The following is an 11,005-nucleotide window of genomic DNA, read 5'->3' as shown; positions in this document are numbered from 1 at the left end:
GATCCCCTTGTGCACATCAAAAGCACCAGGGTTTCTCAGGCCTTACCCCAGGCTGGAATCTCTGGGGCTGCACGCAGGCCTCAGTAACTTTAAAGGTCCCCAGGTGACTCTGTGCCCTCAGGGCTGAGAACTTGCTTTAGGAATCTCACCTAACTGCAGATTCTGATTAAGTAAGATTCTGCCTCTCCTATAAGCTCCCAGAGGCATAAGATCATGATCAAGAGTAAGTTGCATTCAGCAGTTCTCACCCGTCGAAAAGGCCTAAATGCAAGGTGAATTTAACAAAACAGCAAACTTCCTGCTGAATTCTTTGAGAGTCTTAATGGTTTGATGAAGGTTTCCCTGGTGGCTCAGATAGTTAAAGAATCTGCTTGCAGTGCTGGAGATCCCTGAGTTGGGAAGATCCCCTGGAGGAGGGAATGGCTGCCCACTCCAGTGTTGCTGACCAGAGAATTCCATGGAAAGAGGAACCTGGAGGGCTACACAGTCCATGGGGTCTCAAAGAGTCAGGTGAGACTGGGCAACTGACACTTAAATTTTCACATTGGATTAAGGTCCACCCTAATGACCTCATTTTAACTTAATTGTCACTTTAAAGACTTAATCTCTGAATGCAGTCACATTCTGAGGTTCTAGGGATTAGTACTTCACCATAGGAGTGTGTGTGGGAAGGGGGAAATAATTCAGCCCCAAACCCCGACAATGTAGTGTTCTTTGGATCCTGACCTTTTAGGACACCTCATCTAAATTCGGGCTTCCCTGATACCTCAGAATCCACCCGTACATCCTCTGGAGAAGGGATAGGCTACCCACTCCAGTATTCTTGGGCTTCCCTTGTGGCTCAGCTGGTAAAGAATACGCCTGCAATGTGGGAGACCTGGGTTTGATCCCTGGGTTGGGAAGATCCCCTGGAGAAGGGGAAGGCTACCCACTCCAGTATTCTGGTCTGGAGAATTCCATGGACTGTATAGTCCATGGGGTCGCAAATAGTCGACTTTCACTTTCATCTAAATTAATCATTGCACACACGAACTGAGATTGGGACAAGATGTCTGATTTCCCCTGGATGAAGCAGAATTACAAAGGTGAAATTACACTGTGTTTCAGGCACTGGGAGTTTAAAGACCCCAGCCTCCTCCCAACAGGAAGGGACCACCGTGCGGGGACCACTGGTAGGGTTAGATCTCTGCTTCTCACACTGGCTGCCTATTGAGGTCACCTGGAGTGCTTAAGAATTGAGTCAATGTTCAGGCCCCACCTCAAATCAATTCCATCACACTCTCTGGGGATAAGGCCTAGACATCTGTCTGTTAAACGCTCCCCAGTGGAGTCTAGTGTGCAGCCTTTGCAAAATGGGTATTGAATGTGGAGGCATGAGTGATTATTGATTGTAAACCAGGGTGTCATTCATTCAACCTACCACGCCAGGCACTGGGACTACACTAGGGTCTGCTGGTGAAAAAGACGAACATGATCCTTGACCTCATGGGGCTTTTTAGTATGTTTAGTCCAAGATTGTACTGCTCACTGCATTGCAGGCCAACAAATGAGAGACGAGTTGTTGGGCCAGGAATGGTGACTTTATTTGGAAAGCCAGCAGACCAAGAAGATGGTGGAGCAGAGTCCCAAAGAAGCATCTTGCTTCTCCTTCCCTTTTTGTATAAAAGAAGCTAGAATTTGGGGGAGGAACTGAAGAGCCTCTTGATGAAAGTGAAAGAGGAAAGTAAAAAAGCTAGCTTAAAATTTAACATTTGAAAAACGAAGATCATGGCATCTGGTCCCATCACTTGATGGCAAATAGATGGGGAAACAATGGAAAGAATGACAGACTTTATTTTCTTGGAGTCCAAAATCACTGCAGATGCTGACTGCAGCCATGAAATTAAAAGACACTTGCTCTTTGGAAGAAAAGCTATGACCAACCTAGACAGCATATTAAAAAGCAGAGACATTACTTTGCCAACAAAGATCTATCTAGGCAAAGCTATGGTTTTTTCCAGTTGTCATGTATGGATGTGAGAGCTGGACTATAAAGAAAGCTGAGCACTGAAGAACTGATGCTTTTGAACTGTGGTGTTGGAAAAGACTCTTGAGAGTCCCTTGGACAGCAAGGAGATCAAACTAGTCAATCCTAAAGGAAATCAGTCCTGAATATTCATTGGAAGGACTGATGCTGAAGCTGAAACTCCAATACTTTGGCCACCTGATGTGAAGAAGTGACTCATTTGAAAAGACCCTCATGCTGGGAAAGATTGAAGGTGGGAGGAGAAGGGGACGATAGGATGAGATGGTTGGATGGCATCACTGACGGGATGGACATGAGTTTGAGTAAACTCCGGGAGTTGGTGATGGACAGAGAGGCCTGGTGTGCTGTAGTCTATGGGGTTGCAAAGAGTCAGATAGGACTGAGCAACTGAACTGAACTATACCAAAAGGGGAGGGAGTGTGGTTGTTGTTGCAAACTTCTTGGTATCGGAATCCTTTGCTCTTGCTGTAAAGCCCCAACAAGACACATGTTCTTCTCTTTTCTACAACTTTTTATCTCTGTATGAATGGAAAGTTTTGTCTACAGTCTGACCTTTAGACTTTTAAAGATCAGAGCCTTGACAGTGAGCTATTCTGTATATCTCAGGCTCTAGACAACATTCTTAATTTGCAGCAAAAGCAATAGAATATAGAGTTTAAGGTAAAAGAAACAGATCCAGTATGGGGTCAGATTTGTTCTTCCCTGCTACAAGTACAGGGGTTCAATCCTTGGGTGGGGAAGATCCCCTGGAGTAGAAAATGGTAAGCCATTCCAGTAGTCTTGCCTGGGAAATCCCACCGACAGAGGAGCCTGGCAGGCTACAGGCCATGGGGTCACAAAAGAGTCGGACATGACTTAGTGACTAAATAACAAGTTACAAGTACAGTTATTTGAAAAATATTAAGTACAGCGTGGAGAGGAGAGGCAGTGGTTCCAAGAAATAACATTTATTAGACAGCATGTGCTAGGTGCTATTCCAAATGTGATAGGTTTCATCACAGGTGCTAACACCCCCATTATTTTATGAATGGGAAAACCCAGGCTTAGAGAGACAAACTTGCCTTGGGTCATTGGAATAGTAGGATGCGGAGCCCTGGAGTCCTGGGTGGGCTGGACCAGACTTCTGCAGGGAGGCAGGAGATAGTCCAGGTGCCCCCGTGGCTGGGGAGACAGGGGCCAGCTTCTCCATTTGGCTCTGGAGGATGGCTGAGAGGCCCCAGGTGTATGGAAAGCATGTCAATTAGTTTCTAACTTGGGGGATGGGTTCTTAAAAATACTAGCAGGAGCTATTTAAATAAATAATAGATACACAACAGCAGCTTAATCCCTTTAGGAAAAGCCCTTTAAAATATATTTCAGGCCTTACTTTACTGTTTAGTGCATGTCTAATGGTTCAGAGGAGTGTTATTAGCTCCCAGCCTTTATTTTGATTACCATGGAAATGAGATTTCTCCCCCATGCCTTGGTCCAGTCCCTCAAGTCGTTAATGGAATATCAGAGCTAATACGGTTTTTATAATTTGTATCACAATACTTAAGTACAGAGCAGATGGCAGCTAAAATGAATGGGAGTAAGGCAGAACCTGGCTCAGAGCCTCCTGTTGAGCAGGACTGTTTATGACTCTGGCTCCTGAATAAATGGGCCATGGCTGGCCGGAGTGCCTTCTGATCTTGGTGGCTTCCCCCCAGACCATCGGGGTACATCTTCCCCTCTGCAGTGGGAAGTGAGGGATGCTAGTAAGTTCTGCCAGTCTCTTCTGTCTTCTTTTTATCACAAAGCACTTTGATTTAGGGGTTTCTAAGGGCCTAAAGGATGGATCCAACCAGTCCATCCTAAAGGAGATCAGTCCTGAATATTCATTGGAAGAACTGATGCTGAAGCTGAAACTCCAATACTTTGGCCACCTGCTGCCAAGAGCTGACTCATTTGAAAAGATCCTGATGCCGGGAAAGATTGAAGGCAGGAGGAGAAGGGGATGACAGAGGATGAGATGGTTAGATGGCATCACTGACTCAATGGACATGAGTTTGGGTATACTCCAGGAGTTGGTGATGGACAGGGAGGCCTGGCGTGCTGCGGTTCATGGGGTCGCAAAGAGTTGGACACGACTAAGCAACTGAACTGAACTGAAGGGCCTAAAGTGAAAGTGAAAGTCGCTCAGTCATGTCTGACTCTTTGCAACCCCATGAACTATACAGTCCATGGAATTCTCCAGGCCAGAACACTGGAGTGGGTAGCCTTTCCCTTCTCCAGGGGATCTTCCCAACCCAGGGATCGAACCCAGGTCTCCCATATTGCAGGCAGATTCTTTACCAGCTGAGCCACAAGGGAAGCCCAAGGGTACTGGAGTGGGTAGCCTATCCCTTCTCCAGCAGATCTTCCTGACCCAGGAATTGAACCAGGGTCTCCTGCATTGCAGGTGGGTTCTTTACCAACTGAGCTCTCAGGGAAGCCCGCTAAGGGCCTAACTACTTATTAATGATCTGGAAGTAATGACTCCTGGGAGTAGTTTATAAATAGTCATGAAAAGAGCACACAAAGCCACAGGATCTCACATGGTGATCTAGGAGCTCAAACCTGGATGGAAGTGTGCTTCTGCTGTGGGGATTCTAGAATCACAGAGGGAACTTTGCCCACCGATCTGTGCTGCAGCACAGAGCTGGGCGATGCGGAGAGTGGAAGGGACTTGCTGTAGTGCGCACAGCAGTGGTGGCTGAACTGGGACTGAACCTGGTGACAACTCCCTGGTTTCTCTAACTGGGGGATGGAGGTACAGATGGCAGCTGTGTTGCCAGAGCTTCCGTTTTGCACAGCCATCCAAGGAGCTGTGATCTTAGGCAAATTACTACCTGCCTGTCCTTCATAAAATGAGGGGGTCAAATTAAGCCAGTATTTCTTACAGAGTGGTCCTGCCTGAGTTGGTGTTTGGAGGTGGGGCCTGGGACTACCCCAGGTGACCTGAACCTTCAACCATTGAGCACTGGGTTCAAGTGGTCCCTCAGACCACCTTGTAGAGCCGAGGTTTGTGGCCTCCAGGCAGAAGATTTCAAACAGGGTCAGTCTGACAGCCACCACACTATGTGCATTCCCTATATTGGGTTTTTCCAGTAGTCACGTAAGGATGTGAGAGTTGGACCAGAAAGAAGGCTGAGCGCCAAAGAATGGATGCTTTCAAACTGTGGTGCTGAAGAAGACTCTTGAAAGTCCTTTGGACTGCAAGGAGATCAATCAGTCCTAAAGGAAATCAACCCTGAATACTCATTGGAAAGACTGATGAAGCTCCAATACTTTGGCCACCTCATGCGAAGAGCTGGCTCGTGAGAAAGACCCTGATGCTGGGAAAGACTGAAGGCAAAATGAGAAGAGGGTGGCAGAAGATGAGATGGTCCGAATAGCATCTCTGGCTGAATGGACATGAATCTGAGCAAACTCTGGGAGATAGTGAAAGACAGGGAAGCCTGGCATAGCACAGTCCACGGGGTCTCAAAGAGTCGGATGCGACTTAGTGACTGAACAACAATGACAGTCACTTCAGTTCAGTTCAATTCAGTCGCTCAGTTGTGTCCAACTCTTTGTGACCCCATGGACTTCAGCACGCCAGGCTTCCCTGTCGATCACCAACTCCTGTAGTTTACTCAAACTCGTGTCCATTGAGTCGGTGATGCCATCCAACCATCTCATCCTCTGTCATCCCCTTCTCCTCCCGCCTTCAATCTTTCCCAGCATCAGGGTCTTTTCAAATGAGTGGTGTCCAAAGTATTGGAGTTTCGGCTTCAGCCGTCCAGTGGGGTCTCAAAGAGTCAGACATGACTTAGTGACTGAACAACAACAGTCACTTAGTTTCCACCAAAGTCAGTTCCTGGGGCGCAGAGAAGGGACTTCGGGCTCTGGGTGGAGGACAGGGCTTTGGAGAGGTGTCCCCTCACCTCCAAGAGCCAGCATTCCCGAGTCATCTCAGCCTAAGGAGGAGTCGGGTTTGGCGGGATCCGCTCCTGGGCACAGGGCGCCTGGGGACGGCAGGGGGCGCTGTCCGCAAGGCTTTGGTTCCAGGGTCGGCTCGCCGAGCCGGCAGCCGCGCGTGCGCAGTAGCCGGGTAGGGATGGGGGCGTTCCGCAGGCCGGAGCCTGGCTTGCGCCCGGAGCGGCGGGTGGTCAAGGGACCTCGCGCTGCAGAGCCGGGAGCGGACGGGTGGTGCAGAAGGCCCGGGGACCGCGGCCTGGCCCGGAGCCTCTCAACCGCGCGCCGAATGCAGTGAACTTTGGCAAAAGTTGTTTCATTTTTATTATTAACTGTGCTCCTTGTAGGAAAGTTGTAAGCGTAGACACAAATCTCCCACGGCCACTCCCTGCAGAGAGGGTCGCTGCTGCTTGAGGGCCCCGGTTCAGACCTCTCTCGCCTACCCGGAGGTCTCTGTGAATCGCTTGCACCCCTCTGGAGCCGCTTTCAGTTCAGTGCAGGGAGAATCAACTCCCGTGCCCGGGATGGGGAGCTCTGAAGAGCATCGTGGCCAACAGGACCAGAGAGCGGCGCTTGTGCGTCCCCGGCAGGGAGCGCTGCAACCCCATGGGAAGGGCTTCCCGGACCGTCCTGAAAGCTCCTTGGACGGCTGCGACTGGAGGGACTTGCAGCCTGAGGTCCTGCAAGGACAGGGGCGTTGGGCTGGAGTGGGGGGAGAGCAAGGAGAGGGAGAAGGGGGAGGGAAGGCGGGTCCTTTGGCTTTGCCGGGCCTCACTGTTCAGTGGGGTTACTAATAGTTGCCCTGGTGGTCGGGGGTGGCTAGGTGTGCAATTAGTGAGGATGACTCTGGCACCTGGTTGCTGAGATCGCGACAGTCCTGCCCACCAGCGAGATCGGGCAGCCCTGGGTGCGCGAGTGCCAAGGGACAAGGTCAGTGCCTGGGCCCAGAACGGGCCTCAACTGGAGTCTTCCTGGGGGGTTGTGGTGAGGGGATCAGGGAGGGACGATTTTCCTCCCCACTCCTGGCTGTGGCCAAGCGCTGCCCACTGCCCACCCCCTTGGCTTCTGAGTCCTTCAAGGCTAGTCACCAGCTCTATAACTTCAGTCCAGGGTGGAAATCTCTGCAAGTTGTAGTTTCCTCATTTAGAAATTGGAAGCCGGTGGGGAGGGAGGTGGGAAGAGAGTTCAGGATGGGGAACACATGTATACCTGTGGCGGATTCATTTTGATATATGGCAAAACCAATACAATATTGTAAAGTTAAAAAATTAAATTAAATTAAATTAAAAAAAAAAAAGAAATTGGAAGCCGGCTGCTGGTGTGGGGCAGCGTTAGGTCCTTGGTTCTGCACCCCCCACCACCCACCTCAACCTTCTCTGGGAATTTGCAAACTCTGAAGAGTGCTGGGATGACCTGAGACTGGATAAACATCCAGGCACCCTGGGCTCTCCGCCGACAGGTAAGTGCTGTAGGTCTGGCTGGCACAAGGTTCCTTGGACCTTCCTGGGAACACGTCCTGGGGTTTGGTTGTGGACCCCACTGACCCCTGGCACTGGGAAGGGGAGTGCCAGGGTAGCAGGGTGCGGGGCGGGATCCATCCCAGACTCATTAACCTCCGAGGCTATGCAGAGAGGGAGGGATTTTAGTGGTTTTGTTCGAGCAGGACCCTGAGCTGATGTTTCCCGTAGAAGGTGTCATTGCTCCTAGGATGTGAGGATACTCCTGGACTTGGATAGCCTGGGGGGTCAGGTTCTAACCTGAGTTCACTTGCCCGAGCTCTGGGTTCTGACCTGGGTTCACTTGCCCGGTGTCTGCCTCTCCCCACGGGTCTTAACTTTGACGAGTGAATAGTTTTAACAATCGCATCTTTCCTTCCCAGTTGAGGGCCAGTTCATGCTTTAGTTCTTTCATCCCTATAAGCAGCGCTGCAAAACTGGTAGTACTCAGACCCACTCCCGGGAGATAGCTCGTAGACTCCTCAGGTGGGAGGTGAGGCTTCACCCCATGGAGCCTGGTGCCCAGACAGCCCCGTCCATGCAGGGCAGGGACCTGAAACTCCAGACGCCATTCACGACAATGGTGATCCTGAGGTCTCCAGCCGAGCATCTGGGGCTGTCTGGGTGGGCCTGGGTTCAGCCTGTTCTAGAGGACGGGGGTCGGGAGTGGCAGTGTCTACCCCAGGCTCCCATGCCCCTCCCTGTCCCCCACTGGGGCCTGGCCCTCTGCGGAGGCTCTGCCTGTTTGTCCTTTAGTATAACCTGGGCTTTCTCCTGAGGTCTGGAGGAAGGTCCACCTCAAGGAGTGGGGCTCTACATCTTTGTGGGGAGGGCAGATGGAATGTGGGGAGCACTGGGGTGGCAGGAGCTGTGCCCGGCCCCACTGGCCGGGACTCTGTCTCCCAGGCCTGAGCTGTTTGCGCTTCTCACCTCCAGAGCGCGTCTGTGTCATCACGCCCCCTGCAAGCAGCCAGTCCAGGGCCCGTCTGCGACACCAGACCCCGCCCGTGGCTAGCCACTTTTCCAGAGGAAAGCACGGCCCCACAGGAGGCCCCACACCGCCCCGTCACAGCTTTGAAGGTGGGAGCCAGGAGGCTGAGTCCAAATGGCATGGAGGGTAAACAGCTGAGGGCCCAGTTTGGCCTGGTCAGGAGGCTGACTGCCTACAAAGGGACACTGTGAGGGGTGCCCGGCTGCAGAAGGGACCCATTCAGTTCCCCCTGAACGGGACTTGCCTGCTAATTAGGTGGGGAGGACCCTAGCAGTGGGTGGGCTGCAGGAAAAGTGTGGGATGGGTAAGCGGGGCGTGAGTGACCCTGCTGGGGGAGAGCTTCTGTTTCCAAATGGCTAGAGCTGAAAGTCCAAGCCTGGTCCTGCGCACCCGCTGCCCCAGAACCGTGCGAGGCGCTGTTAAAAGTGGGGTTGTGCCAGCCCCGTCCCAGACCTCCCTCCTGCACTGGGTGGGGGCTTGCACTCATCATACCTCTGCTGGTGCTCATCAGGGATCAGGCCTTTGGCACGCTGCCCCTCCGCCTGCTGCTGTCTGGGAGGTGGTGCCCCCTCCGGCTCTGGCGCGGCTGGTGGGGCTCAGGGCAGAACTCCCACACTTGTTCCTCTACTCAGCGGGCTCTGCAAACATTTCCGTGTTCTCCGTATGCTCTGCTGGGAGAGAGGGTGGGAAGCTCCAGTCCTGTCATTTCGTCTCAGAGTAGGATGGTGCCGTATTATCCCCACTTCACAGGTGAGAAAACCGAGGCTCCACCAGGCTGATGACTTGCTCAAGGTGACACCTGGTTCTGGCTTCTGGGGGTGGATGGAGGCTGGGAAAGTGATGTCAATTTCAGTGTGCAGCCGGGTTGGAGCCACAGCCCCCACAACCTCTTAATACCACTCCCTGTGGCCTCACTGCACGTGGGACGCACTTCAGGGCCGTCCAGGGCTCTGGGTGGGGTGGGGGGGCGGTGAGGGAGACGCTCCTGTAAGTGCTGGTGGACAGCATGAAGACAGGCCCCGGGGGGCCCGGGCTTCCTGGGAAAGGGGCCCTCTTCTCTCCCGGGAGGCCCTCCCACGCGCACAGCCCACTTCTGTGGTCCGTGTGTCCGTGGTGGCTCTGAGATTCATCTCGAGACCCTTCTGGGCACGTTTGCTGTTCCTGGGATGCCACCGACCTGTTTGCTTAAAGGTGGTTTCAGTGACTCTTGGTGGGCATCTGGTGGCTCAGTCGGAGTCACTTTGTGCCCCTGGTCTGTGCTGAGGGCACTTGTTCAGGACTTGTTAGGAGTGGGGTTAATGGGTCCCAAAGGTGAGACCATGCAGGGTGTGAGCAGGGGCCTGAACAGGACATTGTAGTCCCACTAGAGGTAGTGAGTCGATCAGACAGGCCCGAGGCGTCCTGAGCAAGGGGGTCCTGGGTGACCCCCTGCCCTACTTTTGGGTCCGTGGTATGGTGGTTCAGAGGCCAGGTAGGAGGCAGTGATGGACAGACAGTGGCTGGGGCTCCTGGCTCAGGTGGTCAGGGCAGCACTTGGTCTTTGGTGTTCCTTGACTGCACAGGTACACCCTAAACCCCAGCCTCCCCCCCGCCCCACCGCCCTGTTGCTGATGGGGGTCACTGGGGAGGGAGGCCTGGGGACGCCCCTGGCACAGGCTTCTCATGGTCCTGGGCAGACCCCTGCACAGAAGCCAGGGGCTCAGAGAAGTCCCATGTGAATTCCTCCTTGATCGAGTGAAGCAGAGTGAAAGCAGAGCTGCCATTCCATTGTTCTCTCTCCAGGCTCAGAAGAATGTGCTCAGACAGGTAAAAAAAAAATGGGGAAGGTTTGCTTAGCTAGCAGGCTGTTCCCAGAGCAATGAGCAACTGGATTGAAAAACGAGTTGCTGTTTCTTAGGCTGTCCCTTGAAGTCTGAAAGGTTTTTCATTCCAGAGTCTCTGGGGAAGCTGACTTCTGCGTCTGTTCCGCCCACCCGCTTCCCAGTTTCGAATGAAGGATCAATGGGAGGATAGAATTGAAGAGAGAATCTGGAAGTAAATGTGACCTCCTTAACTCTAAGATCTTACTCTTGAAACTACAGATTCTGGATTTCAGCGCTGGAAGACCGTGAGGGGCACCAGGCAGCTGACATTTGCTCAGGGACACGCAACGGGCTAGTAGCAGGAGCTGAACCTCAGCCCAGGTCTTTGGACTTCCAGCTTTCTGGAGTCGGGAATCAGAGCAGAGCGTCCTGGTTTTGTGTCTCCCTTTTACACCCAGACGCTCATGTACTACCTGACGTCTTCCACTCAACATGATGAAACAGGAAAGAAATTGAATTTGTTTTCTATTGCCATGTGACAGATTACCAGATTTGTTAACAAATATTGGCAGATTAAAACACATGCATTGATTGACAATTTCTGTGGGTCTGGAGGCTGGGAAGGCTTAGCTGGGTCCTGTGCTCAGGGTTGAGCAGAATCGCGGTGCTCTGGAAGACTCTCGGGTGTCCGCTGGGAGAGTGACTGCTTGAATGTTGAGGGTGGGCATGGGGC

Source organism: Bubalus kerabau, chromosome 22, assembly GCF_029407905.1.
Source record: "Bubalus kerabau isolate K-KA32 ecotype Philippines breed swamp buffalo chromosome 22, PCC_UOA_SB_1v2, whole genome shotgun sequence".
Lineage (NCBI taxonomy): Eukaryota > Metazoa > Chordata > Mammalia > Artiodactyla > Bovidae > Bubalus > Bubalus kerabau.
The sequence above is the reverse complement of the archived record's forward strand: the minus strand, read 5'-3'. Positions refer to the sequence as shown.